This window comes from Orbicella faveolata, unplaced genomic scaffold, assembly GCF_042242905.1.
Source record: "Orbicella faveolata isolate gen_17 unplaced genomic scaffold, um_ofav_v1 contig_25, whole genome shotgun sequence".
Lineage (NCBI taxonomy): Eukaryota > Metazoa > Cnidaria > Anthozoa > Scleractinia > Merulinidae > Orbicella > Orbicella faveolata.
Genome location: NW_028301553.1, coordinates 18,832,232 through 18,848,800, shown reverse-complemented (window position 1 = coordinate 18,848,800; position 16,569 = coordinate 18,832,232). Strand labels below are relative to the sequence as shown.

The 16,569-nt window shown below is 36.8% G+C and overlaps 3 long non-coding RNA genes across 3 annotated transcripts; 1 reads left to right on the top strand and 2 right to left on the bottom strand.

Moving 5' to 3' along the window:
- Positions 1-4,716: 4,716 nt before the first annotated feature.
- Positions 4,717-7,524, bottom strand: LOC149109258 (uncharacterized). Its single transcript, XR_016208513.1, has 2 exons — positions 6,999-7,524; positions 4,717-6,263 (listed from the first exon to the last, which is right to left on the bottom strand). It is a non-coding gene; the product is annotated as an uncharacterized LOC149109258 (long non-coding RNA).
- On the top strand, positions 7,516-9,171 carry LOC149109257 (uncharacterized). Its single transcript, XR_016208511.1, has 2 exons — positions 7,516-7,774; positions 8,084-9,171. It is a non-coding gene; the product is annotated as an uncharacterized LOC149109257 (long non-coding RNA).
- A 3,489-nt stretch (positions 9,172-12,660) lies between these two features.
- Positions 12,661-15,844, bottom strand: LOC149109256 (uncharacterized). Its single transcript, XR_016208512.1, has 2 exons — positions 14,431-15,844; positions 12,661-13,638 (listed from the first exon to the last, which is right to left on the bottom strand). It is a non-coding gene; the product is annotated as an uncharacterized LOC149109256 (long non-coding RNA).
- Between the last annotated feature and the right edge of the window lie 725 nt (positions 15,845-16,569).

Below are 16,569 nucleotides of genomic sequence, written 5' to 3'. Positions count from 1 at the left end.
CAGGTATTGAGGTTGTGTGCTTACACCTGCCTAGTATAGTTTTTACTGCTCACTCTATTAAAGGCATATAATTTTTAAAGCACCTTGTTCCCAGGGTCTCTCGGTGGAATCAACTGGGAGTGCACTTCTTTGGGAAGATATTCCTAAACAGGGACAGGTTTTTATTTGCCAACACATCTATGCCCAAATTAATATGGGTCAAGTGTCAGTCCAAAGAGGGGTACATACACTTTTACATAATACATACATTTATTGAGGCTCCCCCATGGGGGCTTTTCAACCACAACGGGTGGGGAATTAAAGGGACACAGTCAGCTGGTGCACATGCTCATTAGATACCATTTCATAGCAAATTTGCATATCACAGAGAAGTGATTCATACTGTTTTTCACCAAATATGATAAAATAATATCATAGGATGAGCAAAAGCACACTCAAAAACAGGTTTTTTAGGTAATGATTGAAAATCAAGCAAACCACTGCAAAGATTGACACATATCTTTGATTTCAGGTTGAGGTGAACTCTTTTCAAACTGAGAAAACTGGTGTCCAGGTCAGTGAGGTCCAAAAACTGACTGTTGGTTGGTTGCTTACTATTTGTTGGAACCGGTTAAGAATGGTAAGAGTTTTCTTCAAATTTAACAAAACAATCAAATGAGATGTTGCGGGAACCCATGGGTCATGGGCTCCTGGAGTTGCTGGTACCATTTACAATTTGGTTTCTTTTCTTTTTTTCTTGATGAGAGACCGGAAACTGTGCCATAGAGCAAACTGATATGAAAATATATGAATATTCTATTTTATTTCCTTATAAGAAAATTCTATTCCATTTGCTTTCAAACTGACCCATCTGGTTTTGCTTCAATGGATAGCACCAAGCATCTTGAATGTGCAGGTCAAGGAAACATCCATATCCATTGGAAATTCTTGGGGGGTGGAGGTTTACAAAAGCCAAACATTTTAAAGGAAAGTACAAAGCTAGACTGGAAGGGGTTTGAGCAGTTGGAGGTTCAAACCAAAATATCTTCTGTGGTGAGGGTGCAGAGACATTTTTCGACAAACACAATCACAAATATTTCTCCCTATCACCATGTTCAGTCCAAATTTAACAACTGCATGCATCTCAGGTCAATATTACTGAAATAAAAAATCAACCAACAATGTGTAATCAGCCTCTTCCTGCAAGCATTCAGCTGATTCAGGGGAAACACAAGAAATAATGAGGGTAAAAATGGGGGAGGGGGGTGCCCTTTACTCCTCCCCTTTTATTCCCAGTCTCTTTTTTACTACTCTCCTGGCAACTCTTTCATGTTGCAAAAAATATTTGAAGGATACTATTAAAACACAACAGCCTCCATTTGACTTTAAATATGCCTGGATATTGCAAATGAATATATGAAAGATCATACATTTGAACTGCGGAGAAAGATATGAAGACATGATCATCACAGTTATACACACAACTTAAGCAGTTGTGAAATTAAAGCTTGAGAAAAATTCAGGCCTGAACAGGATTCAAACCCGACCTCTGCAATACCGGTGCAGTGCTCTACCAACTGAGCTATCAAGCCAACTGGGAGCTGGTCACATTGTTACTTCATAAATACCTGTAGATGATGAAGAATGCAAATGAATATATGAAAGATCATATATTTGAACTGCAGAGAACGATATGAAGACGTGATTGATCATCACAGTTACACACACAACTTAGGCAGTTGTGAAATTAAAGCCTGAAAAAATTAATTTTGTTTAAAGCCTGAAAAAAGCCTGAATTTTTTTTTCAGGCTTTAATTTCGACAACTGCTTAAGTTGTGTGTATAACTATGATGATCTATCATGTCTTCATGCTTGGATATTGTCTGTTACTTCAAGCTCACAGTTTGCTTCAGAACAGCTAGTATTGCAGACAAAATATATATCCGGGCATATTTTTGCACCAAATGGAGGCTACTGTTTACATGTTAAGACAAAACCTGACAGAAAATCAGGCAATTTTAGTTTTTAGTGGACAAAAATCAGGTACCAGAATAATTTTAAGTATTTTACAGGCTTTGCCTGAAATAACACCCAAAACAACTTCCCATGGAAACAGGAGAAAATAAATTTCAAAGTTCAGAGGAATTGTGCAGAAATTGACAGGAAAATTTCATCATCAGTTTCATTTCACCAGTACATTCAAGTGTTTCATACCAAGTTCAACATTTGTTTTCGACGTTTGGTGTTGTTAGAAATGATTTCTTTAAAAATATCTTCTCAAAACTGAAAAGAAATGATTTCTGACAACTCCAAACAGTCATTCAAAGAAAAAAAAACAGTCGTACAGAAGTTTGCAATGCGATGTAAATAATCTTGGTACAAAGTGTTTGTCCACTTGTTACTTTAACTTCTGGTGGATTCCGTCTTAATTTTTTGTGATCCACAACTGTTTGCTTATTCTTGGAAGATGCCCTCTAGATTGCACCAAAGTTTGTGTTACATTGTTATTAACAAAAACAGTGACTTTCACCATGGACTGAAACCTTCTTCATGTAATTATCCCATTCCCCCAAACCAGGCTGAAATTTGTCATGCAATCACTAACCTGCGTGAAAAGCTTTTTGAGATAAGCTCTTTTGATTACATTCATACTGCTCCCCAACCCCTACCTAGTTTATCTACCTAAGTTGGATTTTTAGCCTTAGCAAATATGCAAAGAAACATGGCATCAATAATTTTCATATTTGGTCCAAGCTTATATCCCACCTGGGTTTTTTATTTAAACAATAGAGTGTTCCTGTCGCGGAACTATCGGCCGATAGTTGCCCCACAGAAATTTGATGTTCTCAAAACAAATATTTGCCCGAGAAGCAAAGCTTCGAGGGCAAATATGCTAGTTTTAAGAACATCAAATTTCCATGGGGCAACTATCGGACCAATAGTTCCGAGACATAAACACTCTATTGTCTTTATTGTTCACCACTAAATTTTCTTCCGTGCGCCAGTTCAAAAATCATATTGAATTATTTTCAACTTTTCTAGATGAAATTCGTGAAAGCCAGATGTGAAATTTGAAAAAGAAAACAAACAAAAACCCTGTTAATACAAATTAAATTGTTTATTTTCTATAAGCCCACTTGTTTACAGAAATATTTTCATGGCTGAGTACTATCCATCCGGGTATTTTCCTTGGACGGGCACTATGGGCTGATAGTGTCTCTCCACAGATGAACACTATCACATCACGTGATCAATTTAAACCAATAAGAATCGCAGAAAATTTAGTGGTGAACTATAAGTAATTATAACAAAATTCCAGCACTCTCACCTCAGGCTGGAATTTACCATATAATCACCCCTTCAGAATGTTACTTCATTTCAAGAAAGTTCATGACGCCAGCCTGTATTTTAACCAACTAATAGCTTTGATATATTATTACGTGCTTCATTTTAATGACTGACAGGGTACTCACATCACTTGAATTGCCTACCAGTCAAGATGAGTCAGTTTCTAGTGATTCATATCCTAGCTGTCAACACAACTAGTATGACAATTTTGCTCTCATACTAATAAAATGGAACAATAAAACCGCCTGTCCCATTCTTAAGTCTCAAGTTTAAACAATGCGATCACACAGCCACTAAACACTAATCACACTTCTTATGTGGATAAGGCTGCACAAAACACCAAACTAACCAGTAGTGATGAGAGCCTTACTTGGCTGTATCGAGACTATCCACATTCATACTCCTTTTGAAGAAGTCTAGTCCTATTGGTCAGAATTAGTAACAGAATCTTGCAAAGGGCAGGAAAACACTCATGTCCGATTGCCTGGGGCAGGTAAATTTTGCTTTTGGGCAAGTGAAAATACAAGCTCAGTGGCCCGGTAGGCAAGTGAAATTAGCCTCAGTATGTAGTCTTGCAAGGCTGAGTGAGTCAGCTTCATAAAAGATAATTTCTAGTCAGAAACTATTTCAAAACTCAAGACTGCAAAATGAGTAAAAAACTGAGTTGAAAGCATGGATTGGTTAGGAATCCAAGCATACTTTTTTGGCATTTGTCCTCTGATTACCATACTGGCTGTCATACACAGCTCGGTCTGCACATACAGAAGCTTAAACGTCAGCTGCAAACTTAGCTGCGAGGGCTGACTTGACCAGAAATTATAAATCACGATGAATAGCCACAAAATATTTGACCATCAAAGCAGATGTAGGACCATTGTTTTTCTTTTCTGTTGTTTCTCTCTCCTTCCTCTTCATCTTATCCAACGGAGAACACGTTTGCTTTTCAACTCTCTCATTAAAAAAAAGTAATGTCTTCTTGAATGAAAATAAGCTAATGTCAGATCAAGAAGGAGCTGTTTCCCGCACAGCCGTCTCTTCGTTTAAACGTAGTTTTTCTTCTGCTTTATCGGCTGCTGCCAATAGTGGCACGATGTATGGACCTGCAAGACCAATGACAACTCCAACAAGCCCTAAAACTATCCTTGCTTTCCGTGACAAACGCTTGTAGCTAGCAAAGAAACCCATTCTAAATAATTCTTGCGTGTGCGAAGTTGGCTACGAGAGTCACGTGATCGAAAGGAGACAGCTTTATGGCGCGCGCAGACTGAGTTCTAATAGTGGGCGCGAGTTATAAAAATAGTGTCGTAAATACTCTTTTTCTTTGGCCATCGTAGCTTGATAAGAAATAACACGCAAACTGCGGTGATAAACATGACAATAAAACGCATGTTAAAAAACAAAGTTCATTTACTTGACGTTTCGTATGTTTCAACATACATCTTCAGAAGTGACCGTTACGAATAGAAGTAACAACTAAATTTCAATTTAAGTAACTAATTAGCAATTACAACTAGGAATTTCATTATGAAAGTGAGTGCTGTCGAAGGTCGATAAAACGGTGGGAACTGAATTGAACAGTCAACAGGTCTGGAATTTTTTTTATCTTTGGAGGGTAGGGGTGTCCAGAGTAGGCCCTCGCTGGATGATTTGGTCGATTTGTAATAATTACTACACCAAGTGGTGTTTTAGAAAAATGGCCCAATCATTAGGCTTACGGAGTTGTTTGACCCACACTGGGAAATTGCTGAAAATGCTTTGTTGTTTGTGGGGTGGGGAAAGTGGTTGAAAATGTAGGTAGTAGCCAAATAGAGGTGCTGTTCTAAAAGGTGAGAGGAAATTATTTTTTATTGTTGATTTGATAAGTCATTAATTTGATAGATGTTGGGAATTATAAATGACAGCTATACTCATTTATTGGAAAATTCATCCTTATACAATGTGTATCTTGACAAGATACCAAAGTTTCTAACCTCAAGTATGTATTAAAATTTGTTTCTCATTTACACATTTAAACTGTTTTCATTTGGAACTGTAACTTGAACAACGAGTTAGAAAATAATGTTATATGCCATAAACTTGATACAAAATATTCTTGACTGGAGTAATTCCTTTTCAATGTGAACAATAACAGTAACTATAAAAATATGTCTAACTTGAACAATGAATTCTTTGCAAAAGGGTTTTGGCAAAGATACTTAGTAAATCAGTAGTACGCAGGATTAAAATTTCTTCCTATATTTGTATGAAATATAATCAACCAATATTCAGTGGGTAATAATAACAGTAACTATAAAAATATGTCTACCTTGAACAATGATTTATTTGCAAAAGGGTTTTGGCTAAGATACTTAGTTAATTAGCCAGTAGAGTTTCTTTTTAATGTGAACAATAACTGTAACTATAAAAATATGTCTACTTTGAACAATAAATTCTTGGCAAAAAGGTTTTGGCAAAGATACTTAGTAAATCAGTAGTAAGCAGGATTAAAATTTCTTCCTATATCTGTATGAAATATAATCAACCAATTTCCAGTGGGTGATTTTCTTTGGATGTTAACTTTATAATGAATTTTAAATTTAATAAGATAAATGAAAAAATGCAAATAAAAATCATTATTGACAGTAAGTTTTCTACATCATCATAGTACATTGGAAGAAAACAGTTTTTTAAGATTGAAGGAACCTGTTTTCTGTTGTTATAGTCCTCATATCTAATTTATATGACACAACTTATTGTCAGCTAGGTTTAAAGTAATGTTTAAATCAGGCATCTCGAGAAGAATATCAGTTAGGTCATCTTCTCTGAGGACAGCGTGCATTTTTTGTTGCGAAGTACGAAAGATTCGAAAGTGTCTGGTCAAACAACTGACAGCGTACGAAAGATTTGAAAGTCGAATGCGTCTGACAGCGTGCTCCTCAATTCTCAAGCGTGGATCTCTAAAAGAAAAACAGCCAAACACAAATTGATCTCTTTCCATTCGCGACCTTGATGAATAACTACACAAGAAAATGAAGACATTTTAAGAGTCCCTGTCCATAAATATGGAAAATAACTCGGCAAGGGTCGAAAATTCGATTTCGGTCATATTTTTACGGTAGATAGGCTAGGGCATGACAAAAACTACTGGATAGTTTTTTTGGCAAAATATCCTTTTATTTCAAAGAAATATGCAAATTAACAAATTCCGTTAAAATCGTCCTTTGACGCACCATTTTATTAAACAAGTTTGAGAGCCTCGCATGCAAAACCACATCATTCTTCCGTCTTTAAAACACTCAAATATTTTTGTGCAATGTTTAAGTGTGTACTGGGTTGATTTTTGGGAATGCTGCGTTGTCTTTTTGGGTGCAAAATAATTAAATTTCGAAGACATGTATTTCATTCACTTCGTAAAAATAATCGATTTTCACCATGTGCGAAACCTTCAAATGGATTAAGCTTCTGGTGGTTGAATAGCAGAAGGATGGTCTACAGATTCCTGTAAAAATTTCTTTGGGCAAATGATTGCGAGCGACGCGAGAGCTTTTCAAAGTAAGTTTAAAATGCAGATATTTGACCATCCGTCGTCAAATTTCAATTTACGGGTTAGACATATTTTAGCACGTGCCACATGTCTTGAGCTATATTAAGTTGAAATAGACACAAAGCTGATAATTTTGAAATGTTCTAACCTTATTTGCTCTAAAAGGCAGGTCCAAAAGCCGATTTGACGTGTTTCTGTCACCATTCGTCGCACATGAAGCAGAAGTTTGCTTTTGTTTACACAACGTCCGATGTACATCGCCAACTGTCAACTTATTTAATGGTTGAATACCATGAATCTATGATCCTCTTTCGACACATATGATCACCACTGCTTCTAAGTAAAAAACGGCTAGGTGATTTGTAGATAGTTGCTTGCTTCGCGATACACCAAAATATTACGTTTGATCATCGTTTGATCTATCGCTGCTTGAATCCTTGCTTGCAGCGGTTCCTTGTTTGTTCGGCACGCAATGCTGTCATCCCATTTTAGGGGGTACGGGTAGGACAATTTCTATCCTAATACGTAAGGCTCTGTAAGGCTTGGAACCACAGGGAGCACAGAATCTTTTGAGTAGGAAGAGATTGAATTAAGCAATCAAAAGAATGAATAGTTAACCGTTGCCCCTGTTGTCATCTTTTACTAGACCACCGTTATCCACATGCCCTGCGTAATACTGTGACGATAAACTCGTACCCAGGTCTTTTCGCGCTGTGCAATTATTTTTGGTTTACATATAAAACAGGTACAGTGGGTAACGGAACACCGCGGCAAAACGTATGCGCATGCGTCAACTTCGGCATTTCCGGTTTGCACGTGTTGTCTGGTTCAGATTAATTTTGTTGTTCGCCTGCGGTGTTTAAGCTTGTTGTCGTGAATCAGCAGCCGCAGATGAAAGAGTAAAGGACCACAAATACAAAAAAGGTATGTAGGCAATTACTTGTTGCAATTACTTGTTGCAATTACTGGTCCTGGAAATGTTCGCTGGACCCTTTACGAAATACTCCGCAGTGGCCGTCATTACTGATTAGTAAGCCTTTTGTCAGTTCGTTGTTTATCGATTTTATCTAGCTTATAATACTGCGAATTTCATAATGGTAGTGATCTCACAATTTCAACTTGTTGAGCTGATCATGAGAAGTTCACTTAAAACTCAAGCTACATGTAATAGTCAAGCGCCTGCATGAAAATACACATTTTCGGTTTGGAAATAAATTTCAATTTTACTTTCAGAACTTCATGATTACAACAGCAGCAAGATTGCCTTCTTTGGCGAGTCATTCTAAATTAAATGCCAGATAACTTTGAGGTACCATTGGATTTTCATTCAGGATGGATAGGTCAAAGGAGTCTTCAAGTTGTACATTGCCAGTAATAAGAGACAGAACACCATTACAGAACTGTGTAGCAACTCACTCATTCGAAACAATAAATTTATTAATATTTAAAATCATTTCAGTGACTTATATGATTTTCTATGCTACAGTAACATGCTTCCTTCATGTTCCACTGTTTTGCTAGCCTATCCATATGTACACAAAAGATTGTTCAACTAACTGGACAAGTTTTTAATTCACAGTATTTTAAAGTTATAGCTTTCAGATTTTAAACTACCATACTTAAACTCACTTGAAGTACATAATTTTGAAATCTGAAGGTTTACAAACATTGGCTGCTCCCTGAGGAGCCTGCTTTTTTGACCATCCACATCCCTTTGGCTTGTGCTGAAACCTAAAATTCTTCCAGAATTGATAACATCTCAGGATGCTCCATGTTGCTGGATAAATAATCCCTCCTCTCTTTGAAGTGTATTTTTGTTTTCTGAGATCTATTAAAAGAATGGCATTATAATTTGCAAGTTAGTTCACTGGAACTACTTTTATGTCCTTACCTTTCAAGGGGTTAAATGTGAAGAAAGGTAAAACATAATTTTACTTTATTATATAACAGAACTGACATTAATTTATATTGAGGTAAAGCTGTGTCTGCTGTTCTAGTTAAGAAACATTATAATTAATTAAACAGACTTTTTAAACTGAGTGGCCTTATACACCTTATTCCAATATGGCTGCCATTTTAGTATTCTTTTGTTTACTTGCAAATTAGCCCTTGTTGCCTCGTTCTTAAACTTGAAATTCAAAAGAATATTTTCCCTTAAACAAGGCAACAAGGGCTAATTTGCAAGTAAACAAAAGAATACTAAAATTGTGGCCATTTTGGAATAAGGTGTATGGTCTTTCAAGGAGGCCTGTATTTTAAATACAAATAAGAATAAAACAGGGCAAAGTGCCTGAAATATGCTATTGTGTACAACAAAACAAGAGTTCTTTTTTCCTCTACTACACGGTGTTCTTCACTCAATCTTGGATCTTCCTGAAGAACAGACTGCAAAATGACATTGAAAAGACCAGGAGCACTTTTGTCAGCAAACTCTTTCATCTGTCCAGGATCATACAGTGACACAGCATCACTGCTTTCATAATGATATTGCAAGGATATGAAAAATTTTCTGATCAGCTGGTCAAATGAATTTTCTGAAATTAATAGAAAAGGTAAGTATCTATTTTACTTATTTAAATAAATTATTTAAATAATTTTATTTATTAAATTTAAATATTTGATTCTCTGCTTGTGTCAATCATTGTCATGTGGTGGTCTTAACCCATCCTCTTACTTATTGGATTGCACGAGTACAATACCTGTATCAGAAATATAGTCTTGAAATGGTGTCTGTTACCCTTACCGGTCACCTAAACAACATTATGTTATTTTGATTGTTAACTAAGTCACTAGTCAATATTCAAACCAAAATAATTATCAGTTTTCCAAATCATTAAAAGAATGAGACTTGAATACTTGTGAAAAAGTAGTTTGTGGCAAGTCTGATGCAGCATTTTTTCTTGGCTAAAAGACTCTTCAGATAACTCTTCCAAATCATTGCCATAATGATTGAGAAGTCCTCTAAATCCTTCTCATTAGTGCTTATGACTTCAACTGAATGATGAAATTTACGATATTGTAATTGACCATGTGCAATACATGTAAATATTGATAATCTGTTTGAATGGGTTTTGGTCAGATGGTGTTATTACAGTGTGTCATGGATTGTCATGATGTCAAACAATTATCCTTCAAAATACTTGTATCTTGTATGTCTTGTATCTTTTCATTTCAGGTAAGTGATACTAACCTGATAGTTGAGTTAAGTCATGGATTGCTGTTGTCATCCTGTTACAAACTGTTTTATCCACTGTAACTTCACCATAGCAATTTATTTTTACTACCCCAAATGATGTTTGTATTTCTGCCATGGATGCTTGCTGGCTTTTTGGGTACTGCAGGTCTATTCCACAAGCCTCCTCTAGGATTCCTGGACACCCCTCTAACTGAATCCTCGGTGTGGAGACAACATTGCAGTACTACTGAATTTCAATAAGTATATGTGAAACTGACATTAATTTTAGACAATATTATTGGTGCAATTTTATGGGTTTGGTCTTAGGAAAAATAATTTTGTCAAGTGGCATAAAGTTCTTGTTTTGCTGTCTTTAAAATTATTATTTTTCTTTAAATTCGCTTGGCAATTAATTTTTCAAAATAATATTTCCCAGCTTCTGTGCTATCTTTTTCTTTCCAAAATATACCAATTTTAGACTGAACCACCTGAGGTGGCTTTTTGCTACCTACACCCCAACAATGAATTTCAGTGAAGCAATTGACCGCACTGTACTGTAATGAAGAATAGTAGAATAAAAATGTGAGGTGCATTAACTGCAAATAACACTCGAAAATCAGTAGTGCGAGATAATTTTATAGGTACCTTTTGAAGTTTGTCATCTGAGGTCTGTTTATTTCCATCTTGGTGGAGAACCATACATACGTAAGACTTGGATCATTTAACACGAAATATAATTAAATTTAAAATGAATTTTTTTTTGGTATCATGTCTATTTTGCGAAAATTTTACAAAATTTGATACAAACAACTTGTTTATTGTTGCAACAAAAATCTTTGAATGAGTATCAATCAATCAATCAATCAATCAATCAATCAATCAATCAATCAATAACTTTATTAATGTGTCAAATACATTCTTTCCTTTTCCTTAATTTCATTTAATTTGCTGGTAAGGAGATTCCGAAAATCCTTGCAGCAATCCAAGGCAGTGCGAACCTGCGTGTCAATTATAATTAACCGATGTCTAATTAACTGACGTGCCAGTAGTTCGTAACACCGGCGGCTTCTATTCAGGATGCGAGGTAAACCTTGTTTCTTCGTCCACTCTGGTACAGCATTTGTAGCACCACCTGGCTTGTACCCATGACATGTTGCTCCTATGGCATCCAGGACTGCAAAAAGTCTCGCAGGAATCCGCTGTTTCCTGACGCCTCGCGAATGGTTTTCTCTAGGAACCGAACATCTGTTGTTGCTCGTCCGTATTTCGTCCCGGTGAACACGGCAAACTGTTGAGCCCACTTGAGTTCGGCAGCTCTAGTTAAATCTTCAAACAGAAAATATTTTTTGCCAGTACATTTACGGCTGCTTTTGTTGGCTTTCCCACATTTTTCTGCGAAGGAACCGCACAACCAAACCAACGCAACAAGGAGAACTACGTAAAAACAAAAATTGCTCTTGTCGAGCGCGAACGCGCCAGAAATTTTCTCATATTTTGTTGTTGGTGCAAACACCAAACCCCTCGGTGCAAGCGCTTGAAACTTAAATGAAAAATAAGCTTTTCAACGAGACAAACTTTTCCCCTACTTTCTTTTTCTAACTCTCACTTTTTGTTTTCAAACTTCGCGGTACGGGATTTTATCTTGTTTACATTGGATTTTAATACGAAACCGGAAATGCGTAATTTACCGGAAGCTCAAACTTGTGCTCATGCGCAGTGCGTTTTACCGCGGTGTTGGGTAACGGTGGTCTAGTAAAAGACATTCTCGTCCCCAGAGCCTCCGTTTCTTTTGGTCACGTGGTCGGAGGGCTCTGGTAGCAGCCATTACCGGATGTCCGTAAATCACGGACATCCGGTAACGCATGCGTAATTTTGGCCTGTATATCTGCTCATGCTCAGAAACTGATCCTGAGGGAGGGGAGAGAGGAATACAGAGTATTCTTCAGATGTAAACAGATCGGAACGCTGACATGTGTTTTCACTTCGCTGAAGTTAGGTGATTTAGAGTTAGAAAGAGAGTAGAAAGCGGCCTTAAATGCCGTCGCCGCTTCAAACACGATTGCCAGCTTGTGTAATATTTTACCAACGGGTTTCGCGGTGCATTTTGTGGTGGACCGTCCAGAAAAATTCAGGAATCGATAGCTGTGATCTTGTTGTTTCTTCTCTTCATATTCGATAAAAAGGAGAAGTTTAAAGAGCGAGGTGCAGTTGTGAAAGCTTTCAAGCAAAGTAATCAGGATACGGCATGTATTACGTCTATCGATGACACGGTAAAATTTCTTTATGGACACACGGAAGCGTTTGTGGAAATCAGCCGTGGAAATTGCATCACTGGCCAGAGGATTTAAATATAAGCCGTGCTGATAGATGAAGGGAAAATTTTTTAATGGTAAGAACTATTTACTTCGTGGTTATTTACATAGGTTTGTAAGCTGCAGTAGAATAAAAATCTGTTGAACTCAGGAGAGTTTTGTTGTATTGGAGTTTTGCTCATGTTTCCTTGCAAGGAATGTAATAAAGGTGCTCACTTTCATAGGATCTTTCATGTCCTCATTTTTTCAAGTAACCCCATTCTGTTCTATTTTTTTTAACAAAAAAGGGTCTTACACAATCAACAGATCATTAAACTGTCAAATTAAATCAATCGATCAACTTTTATTGTGCATTATTTACAGAATTAATTTACATCAGTATTATAATTAAATAAATATGAGAAAAGAAATCTATTTTGCATATGGCTATGGAAAGAATAAAAAAATATGTGTGGTAACCAGGGTATAGGGTAGCAATTGGCCTTTTGAAGTGGTTACAACCATGTTAAGAAAAATGCCAAGAAAAAATAAAAGTCCTATGTCAGTTGTTATCGAGTGGTTATATATGTGTGCTGGGGGCTTCCATAATGGCTCTGCAGCAATTTTAATTAGCTTATCTGGAACATCTAATGATGGTTTTTGTACATTCAGGCTTGAGAAAAGCCTGTAGACATTACAAAACTAGATATAGGGCTATTCCACCATTTTGTCCCCTGTCCCCCACTGCTTTTGTCGATGTAATTGTTTTTGTTCATTTTATACCTTTCAACCAGCTTATATAAAGCTTAATCTTTTGGGTGCTTTCAACAACAACAACACCAATTTATTTCAGTATTCCCATATGAGTACATGGTGTTACCAAAAATATAATACAGCTAAAATGATGTAACTATAACATTAGTATCTGGCATTGGTATACATGTAGAGGTTCCTGATGTGAAGAGAGTGATTCATATTGGTGTGCCTCAATGTACATTAAGGAAGATTTTTTTTAGGAAACTGCATGAACAAAATGAATGGGAAACAATGCAATGACATTGCTCTTTTACAATTCATGTTACTTCATGGTAATAAGGCTCTTCAGCCTGTTATACAACCATGTGCAACAACAAATCTCAATGTATACTTTCTACGTCTTGTGGTTGATCAGAACATCAGCCACATAGCTTTACTATCAACAATGGTTCTTTCTCCATCTCCTTTTTTTTCAGTAGTATTTATTGAACTGCAAGAGCAACATTCCCATTTGAATTATCCATAAATGGCCATCCTTCAAGGAGTTTATGTAGCACTATTATGGTCTGAAAATTAACAAAGAATAGTAAATAATGGCAGGAAATAAATTATCTTTCAAAGGCTAACAAAAAGATTATGATATTTTTCTTATGGGGATATTAATGTAACTCTGTACACCTTTAATGTTTGATTTGTTTTTAGTAGAGATAATTCCCACATTACATTTGGAAACCCACTAGTCGTGATGATTCGTTATCAGTTATACATGTATAAATAATTGTCTCTTATATTTGTTCACAGTTATTTGCATGGATGATAAATTATTGTTATTTACTGATTAATGTTATTGTGATGGAATAAAGTTTTGCTAGTTGCAGTTGCTTCCTAACTAAAATGGGGAGAGAGGAAAGGGCCTCAAATTTCAGCTATGGTTATCTATGGTTATTTACCTTTACACATCATTTCCACAAGTAAATTATAAAAAAATAATAATAAATTTGGGTGAAGGCTCTAAAGCAAACTAAACTCTTGCCTGACCACAAAAGGTTTGTTTGTGTTTTTTGGGGGGAGACTATAGGAGAGGTCTCAATAATAAAGAAAGGGGAGCTAAAAAAAAAGATATTGTATATATCTATAACAGCAGAAGCTTCTTAACAGATAGTAAAAGATACATACGTAACAATATGTGGAAGAAACAAACCAAACTTCATGTTCAGACCATTTGCTACAGCATCCAGGTACGTAGCAGAGTATTATAACACGGACCTTTGACTCATTTTGGCAATTTAATATCAATACATTTTGGACTGCTAGAATCTGATCTCCTTGATCTTTCAGAGAGAGAAAAACACACTCACCTTCGCATTTCCAGTGCCACATTTGCTTAGCAAGAGTGATATTTCTTCGTCTTTTCACCTGGCTCTAAGTTTCCTTTTGAGCTTTTCATAAAGGAAGACAAACGTTTCTTAAAACCCACTGCCGATTCGAACTTAATTTTATGATTTCTTGGGGTATGGTCAGCAACAAAGTAATTGTTGTATTAGCTGGTTGATTCTCCCACTAGGGTTGGTAACGTTACCTGACAAATAGGGGCGTCTGACATATAGGGGCGTCTGACATATAGGGGCGCTATATCAAAATACCAAAAGTTTATCATTACCTCTGCATGGTTAATGTGTCACACTACCAATAAATGGTTTGTGTTAAAATGACAGCTTTTGACTTCTAATCAGTAGCGACTATTAGAGGCAGGAAAAGACTAATAATAAATCGGTTCGCTGAGCTGAGGTTCGAAGAATGGAGGTGTCAAGAAATCTACATTCACTAGATCCATAAATTTTCTACGTTTCAGTATGAATAATGCGGAGCATTTTTCAGGATTTCGTAATTCTTAAGAGATCTATAAATGGCTGAAGTCTACTACATGTATTGCGACTCAAGTTCAGTAAACTTTAATTTGAATGGGACGATCTGTTTGTGAAATTGTTACAGAATTGATCCAAACAACTTAAGCCACGCGCGGATCTGGGCTATTAGGTTTTGGTGAATTCATCAACGCTCCATGTTTTCAAAATTGATTAATTTATCGCGTAGTCTCTTTCGCAGCCGTTATTGCAAAGGAATCTGCATCGTATCTATGACGGGAAAAATACAATACTGATCGTTTTCAATGTCACGCAACAAAAAAAAAATACAACACCATACAGTACTAGTGGATAAAGTCAAGAAATAGATAAAGAAGATCATTATTTTTCTTAGTGTTAGGTCTTTGCGTTCTCCCAGACTTAAGACATTCGTAGAAATGTTTCGCACGAAATTACGGAGCTCACAGTTTGGAAACGCCGTGTTGGATTACTTTCGTGGTCAACCAATATGGCGGCCGGAAATATTACGCAGCTTATTTTCGCTATCTATGCTATTGATTATCTGTATTGAAAAAACGAGCATTTACGATTAAGCACTTTTCCTAATGCTCTAACTTCTAAAAAGGCTAAATAACTTGAGTTAGATACATATTTTTCGCCAAACGCGATCGCAACTCCGTGTCACGTTCCACTTGCATCAAAAATACGCTGGTTGAAGTGTAAACAGATTTAAATTAACCGTCTCTTATGCCTGGCTCTCAAGTTTTGTTTTACGTACACGTATTTAGAGAGGTAAGATTGGACATATATGGGCACATGACATATAGGGGCATCTGACAAATAGGGGCGTCTGACATATAAAGGCGTCTGACAAATAGGGGAGTCTTACAAATAGGTGCATCTGACATATAGGGGCACATGCCATATAGGGGCATCTGACATCTAGGGGCATCTGACAAATAGGGGCGTCTGACATATAGGGGCACCTGACAAATAGGGGCATCTGACATATAGGGGCATCTCCCAAATAGGGGCAGCTGACATCTAAGGGCGTCTGACAAATAGGGGCGTCTTACAAATAGGTGCATCTGACATATAGGGGCACATGACATATAGGGGCATTTGACAAATAGGGGCTTCTGACATATAGGGGCACATGACATATAAGGGTATCTGACATCTAGGGGCATCTGACAAATAGGGGCGTCCGACATATAAGGTCGTCTGACAAATAGGGGCTTCTTACAAATAGGTGCATCTGACATATAGGGGCACATGACATATAAGGGCATCTGACATATAGGGGCATCTGACAAATAGGGGCGTCTGACATATAGGGGCATCTGATATATAGGGGCGTCTGACAAATAGGGACGTCTGACATATAGGGGCATCTGACATATAGGGGCGCATGACATATAAGGGCATCTGACATATAGGGGCATCTGACAATTAGGGGCATCTGACAAATAGGGGCGTCTGACAAATAGGGGCTTCTTACAAATAGTTGCATGTGACATATAGAGGCACATGACTCACAGGGGAATCGTACAAATAGGGGCGTCTGACATATAGGGGCATCTGACATATAGGGGCACATGACATATAAGGGCATCTAACGTATAGTGCCAT